The sequence below is a fragment of the Equus przewalskii genome, chromosome 2, assembly GCF_037783145.1.
Source record: "Equus przewalskii isolate Varuska chromosome 2, EquPr2, whole genome shotgun sequence".
Classification (NCBI taxonomy): Eukaryota; Metazoa; Chordata; class Mammalia; order Perissodactyla; family Equidae; genus Equus; species Equus przewalskii.
This window is the reverse complement of record NC_091832.1, coordinates 17321117-17333798: the sequence shown is the minus strand read 5'-3', so window position 1 is coordinate 17333798 and position 12682 is coordinate 17321117. Positions and strand designations below refer to the sequence as shown.

The window sequence follows — 12682 nt, the reverse complement described above, 5'->3', positions numbered from 1 at the left end:
AAGGAGTAGGAGAGGGCAAAAGGTGACTCCTGAGACGGCTCTGCTGAGGGCCATAGACCCCAGCCCACACTCTCTGGAGATCGGACCCCGCCTCCTTTGCTGAAAACCCTTAGGGACTGCCATTGGCTTCAGGACAGTTCCCAAGTCCAGTATCTTTCTAGACCAGGGAAGTCGGGCCTGGCTGTGCTGACACCTGCCCACTCTCTCCCCGCTCTCCACCACTGCTGGCCTCCCCCACCACACCAGGCCTCTTCCCACCATCACCAAGGCCTTAGCACAGTTTCCTTTTCCTCATCCCTTCTTCTTTGCATCTTCAACTCCTTGTCACCCTAGGCTCCCTGAACCCCACCTTACAACACACGTCACACGTGTAATTACCTGCTCCGGGCCGTCTCCTGGCTAGAATGCAGGCTCCATGGGGGCAGCGCTGCCTGGCTCATAGATCTTGGTACATCAGGCGTCTGAATGCATCTTCCTGCAACAGAGGCAGGAGGGCCCTGCACTCTCTCTCCCCTTCTCTTCACTCCTCCCCAACCCTCCTTTTCTTGTCCAGACATTTTGAGGTCAAGGTGTGAAGAGCCCAAACTTGCAAAGAGAAGAGAATCATCATAGAGTCTGTGCCCTCCACCTGCCAGTCCTGGGCTGGGTGCCCAATATCCAGTTCCTACATTTAACCCCCCAAGCGCCTTCCAGATGCAGGTAGCCAGTATGGGTGTCAACTATTCCTATTTTCCAGAGGAGTTGAGGCTACCTGCTAAAGTGGTAACAGAGCCTGGAAGCGGGGTTTGAACCCAGGTCTGTCTGATGCCCAAGTACCTGGTGTCCTCTCTGCCCCTGTGACTCACCGTTCCCAACTAGCTCACCTCCAACCAGAGAGCAATTGTTTCTACCCTGTGCCCTCAGTTCACACACACCCCGCCTCAGGCGGCACAGCTCCCCTGTTGGGTCAGCAAAACAGCAGTGTAGGAGACAGCTCCACCATCAGCGAAAGGCCAGTGTGGCAGTCACCCCTCCCCGGGGTCAACAAAATGCCAGTGTGGGAGAGATAGTTCCCAGGTCAGCCAAACACTAATGGGGGAGACAACGCCACTGTCAGTAACATGCAGGTACAGGAGGCATATCCTGCACCTCGAGTCACAAAAGGCCTTCGTGAGAGACACTTCCCTAGATCCTCCCCTGCCTAGGTCCATGACTGGGCTGGGGGTGCACAGAGTCCTGCAAGGTGGTGCTCCTGGGGTGGGGTTGTGGGAGGCACTGGGGCTGGGGCTGCTGCTGTGGCCTGGAGGAGAAGGCTGTGGCTGAGGAGGGGGCAGACTCGGGTGAGAGTTCTCACATGGCACTAATGAAATCAACCACTAGCCTGCCCCCCATTCCCCAGGGACCCTCCAGGCTCCAGCTGATGCAATGCCCAGGCTGGATAATTGTTTTCTTCTCTCCTTAAAGGGCCAGCTGCTGTTGCAGCTGCAGATATCACCCAGACCCCTGACAGACCCCACGGAGCTTAGCACCTGGTTAGGGATAGGGGGAGCCCAGAAAGTAGCAGTTCGACCCTGGGCTCTGCAGAGTAAAATCCAATTAATGTCCAGAGACCAGAAGGGTCTGTGAGCAAGGAGGGAGGGAGGGAAAATAGTTAAGACAGAGACAGTGCCTGGCCCAAGAGACCACATGCCCCAAGGGAAGGGACCATGGTCCCTGCTGCAGCCTCAGCACCTGGCTCCTGCCTGCCTGTCCCATCAAGTCCTTGGCACAGGGTTGACTGTGAGTTCAGCAGTTATCTACTGAGCTCCCCTGAGTACCAGGCACCGTGCTAAGCAGCTCAAATCCACCATTTCATTTACTCCTCCTGGCAGACCTAGAAAGTGGGTCTGTTTTACTGAAGGAGGCTCAGAGAGGGGAAGTGATTTCCTCAATAGCACACAGCCTGAAAGTGGCAGAGCCTGAGTTTGAAGCTAAGTTTGCCTGACTCTGGGCTTCATACCTTGCAGAGGGTCGGGTGGGTGTCGAACCACAGGGCTAGAGGTCCCTAAGCCAGGCAGCCCGGCATAGAGGGCAGGGAAGGGGTCCGTGAGCCCTAAATAGGCTCTGAAGAGCATGGTGCTTGGTTTAAGCACAGGTTTCACAGACCCCTTCCCCGACCCCACCCTCAACACAGAATGCCCCATTAGGCTGCCCACATGCCCCCAGGGACAGTTGGCAGCTGCCTGATTACAGACTAATTGGTGGCTGGCAGCAACTGTGGGGCTGGCTAGTTAACCTCTTGGTGACCCAGGGCTGGCCCAGAAAGGCTCTCTCACCACCACTTCAGGCCCAAACCCAAGGACCCTGGACTTAAGAAGTCATCATAGGCAGAGGACAGGACCAAAGGGGCAGCAGCCTTCCTCTCCACACCCAGACAACACCCCTGGGGCTGAGGTTGGACGCTGACATTCACCCAGGCTCCCCAACCCTGAAGGGCCACATCCAAACAACCCCCAGGTGGCAGTGCCAGCCAGCACCTCTTGCTCTCTGGCCTTGGGTATGGCATTGCCCACCCCATCCAGGACCACAGGAGCTATGGGCCCTCCCTGGGTTTCCAGGCCCAGGGTACCGGGAAGAAACCCACTCCTCAGGGCTGGGTTGTCCAGAGAAGGTGAGATGGGCATAGGTCCAGGCAGCCTGGAGGCCAGCCAGTGAAGATACCCTCCCCCTGAAAGAGAAGGTGCCCAGGTTGCCCACCAAGGGTCTTGCCAACTCTCCCTGAACCCTGGACTCCCCACCGTGGATTGACCACCTGCCTTTCCCAGCTTCCCAGAAGCCCCTTTTCCCTACCCTAGGGCTGGAGTGAGCACCACCCCTTTTCTTTCATGGGGTGGAGGGTCCTCTGGGCACTACAATGGTGTCACATTGGGAGGAAAGAGTGGCTGCTTCTCAACCAGGGCCCGGGCAGGAGGGAGAAAGGCAGGCAGCCTTCCAGCTCCCTTTCCAGGAGGGATGTGAAGCACTTTCCAAAAATGCCATGCCAGGCAATGCTACGGAAACCCAGGGCCCCAGGTGCTCCGAGCACCAGCAAAGAACTCAAGACTCTCGCTTCCCCTACCCCATTTTCCAGGCTTCCCCAAACACCCCATGTTCCCCTCTCATACCTCAGCCCCCACCCCAGAGCCATCACACGCACTGTGCTCATCCCCCGGGCCCCCGCCCCCCCCCCAGACCCTGCACACTCAGATCCCTACGTGGCGCCTCACGGCCCGAGCCCCCCTCCCTCTGCCAGTGGACCCCCAGACCTCCGCAGCCCCCTCCCCACGTCCACTCCCAGGCGAGCAATGCCTATTGACTTACCCGGAGGTGGGGCCGGGGTCCAGACAGGGAGGGGTCTCCGCTGGCCGAGGCGGCTCCGCAAGGCGGGGCAGGTGCTGCCCCGGGACCCCGCCCCGCGGACCCGGCGGTAGGCGCGGCCCGGTGCCAGGCGGGCGACGGACTCCGAGGGAGTAGGGGCGCGGGGCGGGGAGGGGCCGCGAGAGAGGCTCACGGGGGCATCGCCCGCCACCGGGCAGGGCAGCTCCGCTCCGCCCGCCTGCGCTGCCGGCTCCGCAACCGCCACGGTTCTCAGCAGCCGCCGGGTGCAAAGCCCAAACCCCGGCTGGCGGGAGGCGAAGAGAGAGGCGGGGCCTTATGGGGGCGGGGCCTCGTCCGGGGCGGGGCCATGGGAAGGGCGGGGCTAATTGGGCAGGGCGGTGGATGGTGGGCGGGGCCTGCGGAATCCGGAGAGTCTGGGTTTGCCTGGTTGGGGTCGACCTAGAGGGCGGGGTCTAGAGGACGCCTTAAGCCTCTCCACCGACTTAGAACGCTGCTGCCTCGTGCTTGGTTGGCCCCCGCCTACGCCACCACCTCTGTCTTTTCTCATCTTTCCATCTCTTTGGGGCACCTCCTAGACCTCACTGGCACCGCGATACCCCGCCCCACCCTAGACCAGATCCTGGAACATCAGATGGTAAGAGAAGGGGGAAACGACTTACAACATCAAATCCAATTTACAGATGGAAAAACTGAAGCCCAGGGCGGAGAAAAGGCTTGCCCAAGGGCCTGCTATGAAGAAAAAGACTTTATAATATCCCTCTCAGACAGAGGTGGAGGGTGTTCTGCCCTGAGACCCTCTCTACTTCTCCTAGAGCAGTCGTTTTCAACTTGGGGCGATTTTGCCCCCCAGGGGACATTTGACAACATTTGGAAACCTCTTTGGTTTTCACTGGGGGTTGCTACTGGCATCTAGTGAGAAGAGACCAGGGATGCTGCTCAATATCCTACAATGCACAGGACAGCCCCCACACAAAAAATTACCGGGTCCTAAATATCAGCAGTGCCAAGGTTGAGAAGCCCTGTTTTAGGCCATGGCATCCACCTAAAGAACTTCCAAGCGGGCTCTCTGAGTCCCAGGTTCGCCGGCCCGTGGGAACTTGAGGAGGATGCTGTATAAGACTCTCATAGGGTCACGCCTGCCCCATCTGGCTCTATTTAACCTTGCTTAGCTGGTCAGCTCCACTTTGGGGCTCCAGTGTTCTTGATTCCACTCATGTACAAAGGGGATGATATTATTAGTATTTGCTTTCCTAACTGCTGGAGGCAGGCAAAACCAGTAGTCTCCCCGCTGAGGGCACGGATTAAAATATGAGTGTGGTGGGGGCGGGGGGGGAGACAAGGATTTGGAATTCAGTGACCCTTCTAGGGTAGCTTGCATCTTCTATCTACCCATCAGCCTATCTCATCCCTTCTCACCTGGTCTGTGAAAAGGGTAAACTGAGACCTAACAATGTGGAGAGCCCAAAGCAGGGTCCCATAGCTGACCAGCGGTGGAGTTGTAACTCACAATTTTATTCACTTCCTAATTAAACTTTTGTTGTCCTCTAATCTGCATCAGGCCTAGAACTAGGGCCTGTGTCGTAGAACAGTTTCTCTGGAGCAGCAAAGGGAATTAGATTCGGGGAGACAAGAGGGAGGCGGGAGAAGCAGCTGCAGCAATGGAGGAGGTGCAGGATGGGGACAGCAGAGCCTGTGAGGATGTGGGAGGGAAGAGAGGAGTCAAGAGTCCTCTGTGCTCCTCCCGTGCACCCCATCACAGAGACAGGTAAACCAGAGGCTCTCTTTGCACATCTAGTGAAAACTTGGACTTTCCCCCTGGAGAAATGTGCAAATGTACATTTTGCATATAATTTTAGGGACTCCAAAGCTACATATTGGCTTCCAGAGGATTAGGTGGGATGTGGGGTGAGGGTCGAGTCTTGAGTAGTATAGAAGAATAAACATGCAGGAATAAAAAATCTAGAAAAAACAAGGAAAGGGATTTGCTGCACCTGATATTAAAACAAATTATAAAGTCAAGGTATTTAAAGCAGTATGGTATTGAATCAGGACTGCCTACACGAATCGGTGCAACAAAACGGAGTACAGAAATGGGTCCAACCACACAGGGGAATTCAGTGGACGATAAAGATTCAGGTAAATGGAGAGAAATATAGGTCTTTCGACAAATGGATGGAATAACTGGCAAGCCATTTGGGGAAATAAAAGAAAGCTGTGTCCTTACTCGACACCAAAGTAAATTCCAGGTGGAGCGTGTATTTAAATAATAACACCATAAGGTACCAGAAGAAAACATGCATGAAAGTTTCAGTAATCTTGGAGATGGAAAAGGCTTTCTAAACATGTCAAAAGGAAAGGGGAGCCAAAGGGAAGAGATAGATACATTTGGCTATAAAAATTTCTATAGAGAAGAAGTGATCATACTCAAATTTGAAAGACGACAAACTGGAGGAGAGAAATCCCAGTTGCCCTCCACTCTTGTCCTCTCTGGCCCGCCAGCCCTTCCCCCAAGCCCGCAAGGGGACGAGGCCGGGGCGGTGAGAGTCAACGCCGAGCACTTCGCGGAGGCTCCTCCTACGGCGCCCTGGCCAGTGCCCACCTGTTCAGGGGCTGGGAAGCCCCGGAAATCCCAGCCGGACCATCTGGGCCCACAGCAGGTGCCTTAGCACAGCCGAGCCAGAGTCCGCCCGGAGGCTGCTCAGCACTGCCCTCGGGTGGTCATCCTGGGAACTGCAATCCTCTGTTCCAGTTCCTGCAGCTTCCCCACGCGAAGGCGGAATTTTTTCTTAAATAGCTCAATTTTTGAGGGAGCTAACCATGTTCCAGGCATTGTGCTCAACACATAACAAAGAGTATTTTATTTGATCCTCAAAACAACTCTTCTAGGTAGGTCCACTGTATTATCACTTCCATTTGACAGACAAGGAAACTGAGGCTTTGAGAGAAGCGGTGGCATCAGGATTGAATGTCCGACTCCTGGCCCCACTCTTAATGTAAGGAAGGCAAGTCCTTGGGGGAATTCAATAGAATTTTTTGAGGTTTACCTTGATCCAGGCCTTGTGCTGGTGCCGGGGATTCAGAATTGAGAAAAACAGTCATTAGGGGAGACAGGCAGAGAAATGTTTCTGACACTAAGTCCTGGAAAGAGCAGAGGACATGTTGACCCCAGGAAGGAGTGAGAGGGACAGGGAGGGGTCCCAGAGGAGAGTCCTTGAAGCTGAGTCTTGTGGAGTGTGAGAGAAGGGTGAAGGACCAGGGCAGCACTCACAAAGGCTGGAGGAGGAAGAGTGGGGTTTGGGGGAGGAGTGGTAGTCTGTGTGGCCCACGTCTGGGGTGGGTTGGAGATGAGGTTGGACAAGTACACCAGGACCAAGCTAAAGAATTTGGGCTCAGAGGAGTTTGGGCACAAAGACTGTGAGAGCTTTTCCATGTTTCAGTTGACTTAGTCTAGGGTCACCTGCTCTGCCAACCCAGCCTGCCTCTTTCCTCCCAGATGCTCCCCACCCGGGATCAACGTACCAGTTGCCTAAGCCAGAAACCTGGGAGTCACCCTTGACTCCCCCCTCCTCCTCACCTCCATCCAGTTAGTTATCAGGGCCTGCCAAGTCTACCTGCTAAAACTCCCCAGGTTTGTCCACTGCTCTCCATCCCTATGGCCCTCCCCTTGTCCAGACTGCCTTCCTGTCACTCCTGAATCCAGCTACCGGCAGTGACTTAGTCTCACCACCTCCAAATTTTCACACAAGAGAAATCCTTCTGAAATGAATCTGACCACATCCCCTTTCCTATTGAAAACCCTTCTCATGGACCCATTCAACAGATATTGAGCAAGCATTTGTTACACGTCAAGTACTGAGGACACGTGATGAGCAAAACTTAGAAATTAAAGCCTATTGAGGTGATAGATATCAATCAATGACTCCCCTCCACCACCACCACCAAAATAATACATAATTACAAGCTGGGATGGATGCTATGGGAGGGCCTGCCCTGGTAAGGGAGGTCCTAGAATCTCCCCAAGGTACCCTATCTGAAGTCTGAATAGCAGTCAACCAGATCAAAGCATCAAGGATGAGGTAAGAGCTGATGTGAAGGCCCTGAAGTTGCTTCTCTGAGTCTCGTTTTCCTCATTTACATAATGAGGATATTTAGATTGTGAGGATTAAATGAGTTAATATGTGTAAAGTCCTTAGTGCAAGTCCTAGAACACAATAAATCTTCCGTGTTAGCTATAATAATGTTCTTTTTTTTTAAATGATTTTATTTTTCCTTTTTCTCCCAAAGCCCCCCAGTATATAGTTGTGTAATTTTAGTTGTGGGTCCTTCTAGTTGTGGTATGTGGGATGCCACCTCAGAATGGCCTGACGAGTGGTGCCATGTCTGCACCCAGGATTCGAACTGGCAAAACCCTGGGCCACCAAAGCAGAGCGTGCAAACTTAACCACTCGGCCATGGGGCCAGCCTCTACTTTTTTTTTTTTAAGCGGAGAGTCATTGGAGGTCTATCAGCAAAAGAGTTCAATGAGAAAGTACCATTTAAAAAATATCACTCTGGGGGCTGGCCCCGTGGCCGAGTGGTTAAGTTCGCGCGCTCCGCTGCAGGCGGCCCAGTGTTTCGTTAGTTCGAATCCTGGGCGCGGACATGGCACTGCTCATCAGACCACGCTGAGGCAGCGTCCCACATGCCACAACTAGAAGAACCCACAACGAAGAATGCACAACTATGTACCGGGGGGCTTTGGGGAGAAAAAGGAAAAAATAAAATCTTTAAAAAAAAAAAAATATCACTCTGGCTGTAGTGAGGAGCAAGGATTGGAACAAAGAAAGAGTAGATTTAGGGGAATCAATGAGGAGACTTTTGCAGGGGTTCATTGAGAGCTGTGGGGCATTTAAAATAAAGAGGCAGAGAGAATTTGAAGAGATTTTGTGGTTTAGGTGATAGAAACTACTGGCCTTGGTGTTTGTTTGGTGGTAGGAGGCTGTAGGAGGTGGCAAGGAGGGGTCTTTACATTTTGGCCCTGCCAACAGGTTTGGGGTGATGTTGTTAACCCAGTCAGGGAAGCCTGGAGCAGGCCTGGGGAGGTGCTGAGTCCAGTTCTGGATGTATTCAGATACAGGTACTCTGGGGCATCCCGGATGAGGGACTGCAGAAGCAGATGATTAGGGCAGGAGTTCAGAGGAAAAATTGTGGTTAGAGACATAAAATCCAGATTGTTGGCAAATAAGTGAAAACTGAACCTCAATCATGCTGTCTATGAAAGGGTAGGAGGAAGGAGATAGCTAGATGATCGTTAAGATTTCTTCTGGCTCGAACACATATAGGATTCCAAGTGTTGTGGTTGGTAGGACCCCAGAGATGGAGAAGAAAAAATCCATGTGGTGTGAAAGACTTGGCAGAGGCTCCTTGGGGGCGATTTCTTATTCTTTCACCTATCTTTTCTTAGCAGCTACTATGAGCCACATGCTCTACTGGGATGGAAGGTAAACAAGACCCAGCCCCTGCCCTCAGGGAATTCATAGCCTGCAGGGGAGGGGGGGACACAAACAAGGCAAAAGGCAACTACAAAATAGTAACCCAAGTGCCCTAAAGCCAGCTTAGATACTTTCTACAGAGGAAGTGACATCCAAGACCAGACCTGCAAGTCAAGCGGAAGAAAGCTGTGTGGGGAGTCTGGGCTGGGGAGGCTTGTTCGTATGGATGTTTTAAAGATCCTCTTCCCTCTTGAATTTTTCACTTTGAACTCTATGCATGCGCCCTGAAAGTCCATTTGGGGAACAAAGGCCCAGGCAATAGTTGCGTTTCTTTAGCTCTGTTGAATTTGCCTTCTTCTCCTAGATCCTTCTCCTCAGTGCTCCTGATGGCCTTAACTCCACACTCCCTGCCAAGGCTTGGACAAGGTGGGGAAAGGGAGGCCCTAGGGCACAAATTTAGGGAGGCACTCACTCTTAGGGCGTGCAATGTGCTCCTGGCTCTGCCCCCTGCTCACACCCCTACTCTAGCCTTTCTGGTGCTCCTCAGTGCTCACATCTTGCTGTTCAGTCCCCACCCCCATTTGCCCAGTGAAAGCTTGCTCTAACTCCAGGGCTCTGCTCAGATAGCACCTCCTCCTGGAAGTGTACTGCTCTCAGCAGTCATCCCTGCCTCCTCTCTAGGCCGGGAGGGTCCTCCTTACTCCAACAGCATGGTGAAGACTGCGTAGTGCAGTGGTTAATGGAGCAGGCTTTGGCATCAGAGCCCTGCTGTCCTGATTATTATCTATGCACCCCTCTCTGAGCGTGTTTCCACATGTGCAAAATGTGGTGCCGACTTCACAGGGGAGCTGTAAAGATTAAATGAGAAAATGTATGTAAAGTGATCAGCAGTGATGGGTATGGTGTCCTCGTCCTCGGTAAGTGGTGGCTGTTATTACTTTGTTTATAGTTCTTCTAAAATACATATTCTAATTATTTTGCTGCCTTTATCTTCACTCTACCCTATGTTCCTTGGGGCAGGGGGGAGGAGGACGAGGAAAAGAAGGAAGAAGATCTTCATGAATGACATTTAACAGACATTAAGACAGGTCTGCTGCACAAATAAAGGAAAGAAATGACACATTCCATGGGAAAAGTTCTGAGCAGGAAATCTGGAGCCTTGGGCAGCGGTCATATGGTCCCAGGGGTGGCACAGAGCCTGCCAGACTCACATCCACTTTGAAGAAAAGCTGCCACAAACCCTGCTGGGGCTACGCTTTAGACCACTTGGCCCCTCCAGCCTCTAGACTTGAGCAGATGGGGCCAGCACCAGAGCCAAGGGTTACCACGTCATATATTAGCTGGAGACCTCTAACTAATGGCCTAGCACGACAATCCAAGAAAGACCAATTAGAGGCTCTCTTGAACCACGGAACAGAAAGAAATTGTCAGGTGGCAGAGGGAGTTGAAGTAGGGAGGTCAGAGACAAGTGGACCTTGGCCAGTAAAGCCATGTGTGAGCCAAGATAAGAGGGAGCAGAGACCAAGAAGCAGCAGAAGTCTGTGGGTAGGTAGAGGAGAAAGGAGCAGTTCTGTGCAGAGATGGAGAGGGTGGGAGGAGAGGAAGAATGAAGACAACAGTCCCAGAGCTGCTTCCTTCCTGCTGGTGTTTCCATTCCAGGCCTTACAAGAAACTCCTTTAGGGGGCCGCCCCGTGGCCGAGTGGTTAAGTTTGTGGGCTCCGCTCCGCTGCTGTGGCCCAGGGTTTCGCTGGTTCGGATCCTGGGCGTGGACATGGCACCACTCATCAAGCCATGCTGAGGCAGCATCCCACATGCCACAACTAGAAGGACCCACAACTAAAAATATACAACTATATACCAGGGGGCTTTGGAGAGAAAAAGGAAAAATAAAATCTTAAAAGAAAAAAAAAGAAACTCCTTTATATTTGAACTAGATTGGGTAGGTTTCTGTTCCTTGCAGCCCAATGAGCCTGACCCTACTTGTTACCGTGGCAAGTCTCTGCCCCCTGTCTGGGCCTCAGTTTGACTATACCACCGTCTCTAAGATCTTCTCCAGATCAATGTCCTCTTTGAACATCATGCAGAGTGAATGGGTTTTAGGTTGTTGGCAACTGAGTTCAGTATTAGTTACAGAGTGTCCATGTTATCCTGGCTCCCAAAATAACTTGGTGGCTGGTTAAAGAGCCTGTGGGAGGATCCAACACACACCTGGCTTTGAACCTGAGCCCTGCTGATAGAGTCTGCCTCCCCTGTCCATTGCATCCTTTGTTGGATCACAAAGGGACTGAGGAACCAGGGCTGGTGTTTCTCCAGTATCTTTTGGCTGCTGAATGCCCTACCTACCCCCTTAACACTTTCCTGGACCCACTTCAGCATTTCAGAGGATCCCAGTGCCAGGTCTGTTCCAAAGAAAGTGCCACTCCAGGAAGAATTTGAACAAAGAAAGTTTCCTTCTTTGGTGTTAAGATCTCTTGCCTTCCAGCTGTTTGGCTCTTGGCCTGTGCCCTGCCTTCATCCTTCTAAGCTAACAACTATGTTGATAATAATACTTCGTTGCTTTTGCATGGTGCTTTGTGCTTTTCAGAGCATTTTCATGCTTATTATCTTATTTGGTATTCACAGAATCCCAGGGAGGATGGGCAAGAAGGAGAGACAGAGGGCAATACCTCTCATTTCTCCCATCCCATACACCCCCTTAAAAGAACTACTTTAAAAGAATTTAGAAGAATTATCCTTCTGCTCTTTTTAAACCAGATGGACATATTGAGACTGACCTTGATTAAGTGTTTTGCCCAAGATCACAGAGCAAGTTAATGGCTGAGTTGGATCCAGATTTCCAATCATGGATCACACTTAAGCAGGATTTGCCTGACACCACCTTGAAAAACACTACTGGCCATGGCAAGGGACCTCTGAGAGAAGTGGTGTTCTTGACACCGCTGCCCCTTTGAGGCCTCCAGGAGTCATTCACAATCTTCCCCTCTAGTCTCTACAGAGATTTGGCTACTCCCCAGTGGCTTGGGTAGCACCAGGGGCCCATAGAAATAAGCCAGGTTTGATGTAAGGATTTAGTAACAGTTCCTTAGGTGTTGGCATGGATAAAGGCCATTGGAAGAGTTGGTTTTCTTGTTGTGATTACAGAGCACCTGGTGGAAGGTATGACAGGAAATATTGAAAACCATAGGTCTATCCCTCCATCAGCACCTCTGAAAGAGAGGAAGCAGAGGTAATAGTCCCTGCCCCGCCTCCTCCCTAAACTATTCTGCAGCAAAGACACCCTTTCCTGGCCCCTCTGTTTTGGGCCCCTTTGCCAGCTACACTCATTGCTGCACTCCCACCTGGCCATCCCTGAGCCCATCCTTCCCGGCCACAATGTGGAGTCAAGCAGTGAGTTCTCTGTCATGCAGTTCTAATAGGGTTAAGTGAGGAAGCTCTGGAGGAAGAGCCTTTATCTGTGCTTTCTCCAGGGTCTGCCCTTGCTCCTTTCCCAATGCCCCAGCAGAGAGCTTAGTGTGCTTCTCTTTGGCATCACCCAGCCCCATAACAGCAAACAGCACGACTGGGAAATTAGTCACGGCAGTGAGCCTGTCCAATGGCCAAGGCAACACTGTGTCAGTCGGGGTGAAGACAAGAAAACAGAAAATGTGCTAGGAATTTCAAACAGAGGGAATTTGTTTCAGAGAACTGGTTAGAAATATGTTGTCTTGAAGGAGGGTAAGGCGGGGTAGACTAGAGATGGGTGGCTGCAGAAAGCTTCTCTCACTCCTAGGCGTGGAGGATCAAATGGAAGGGTGTTATTAGACCCAGATGTGTACTTTCTGCCGACACTGCTGGAGAGCTGTTTTTGAAATGATGCTGCTGGCAGAACTGCCAG

General features: G+C 52.1%; 1 protein-coding gene across 9 annotated transcripts in view; it reads right to left on the bottom strand.

Moving 5' to 3' along the window:
• The window catches only part of RIMS3 (regulating synaptic membrane exocytosis 3), a 48323-nt gene that overhangs the window by 35133 nt on the left and 508 nt on the right, over positions 1–12682 (bottom strand). For 2 of the 9 annotated variants that reach the window (XM_070610198.1, XM_070610204.1), the window contains exon 1: positions 3319–3631. The exons of 1 other annotated variant lie outside the window; for it this stretch is intronic. The gene's annotated coding sequence lies outside the window, so the exon portion shown is untranslated. Of the gene's footprint in view, positions 1–378; positions 476–3318; positions 3843–12682 lie in introns of those variants that run through there. 6 more of the 9 variants (XM_070610203.1, XM_070610196.1, XM_070610200.1 and 3 more) reach the window with 6 other exon arrangements.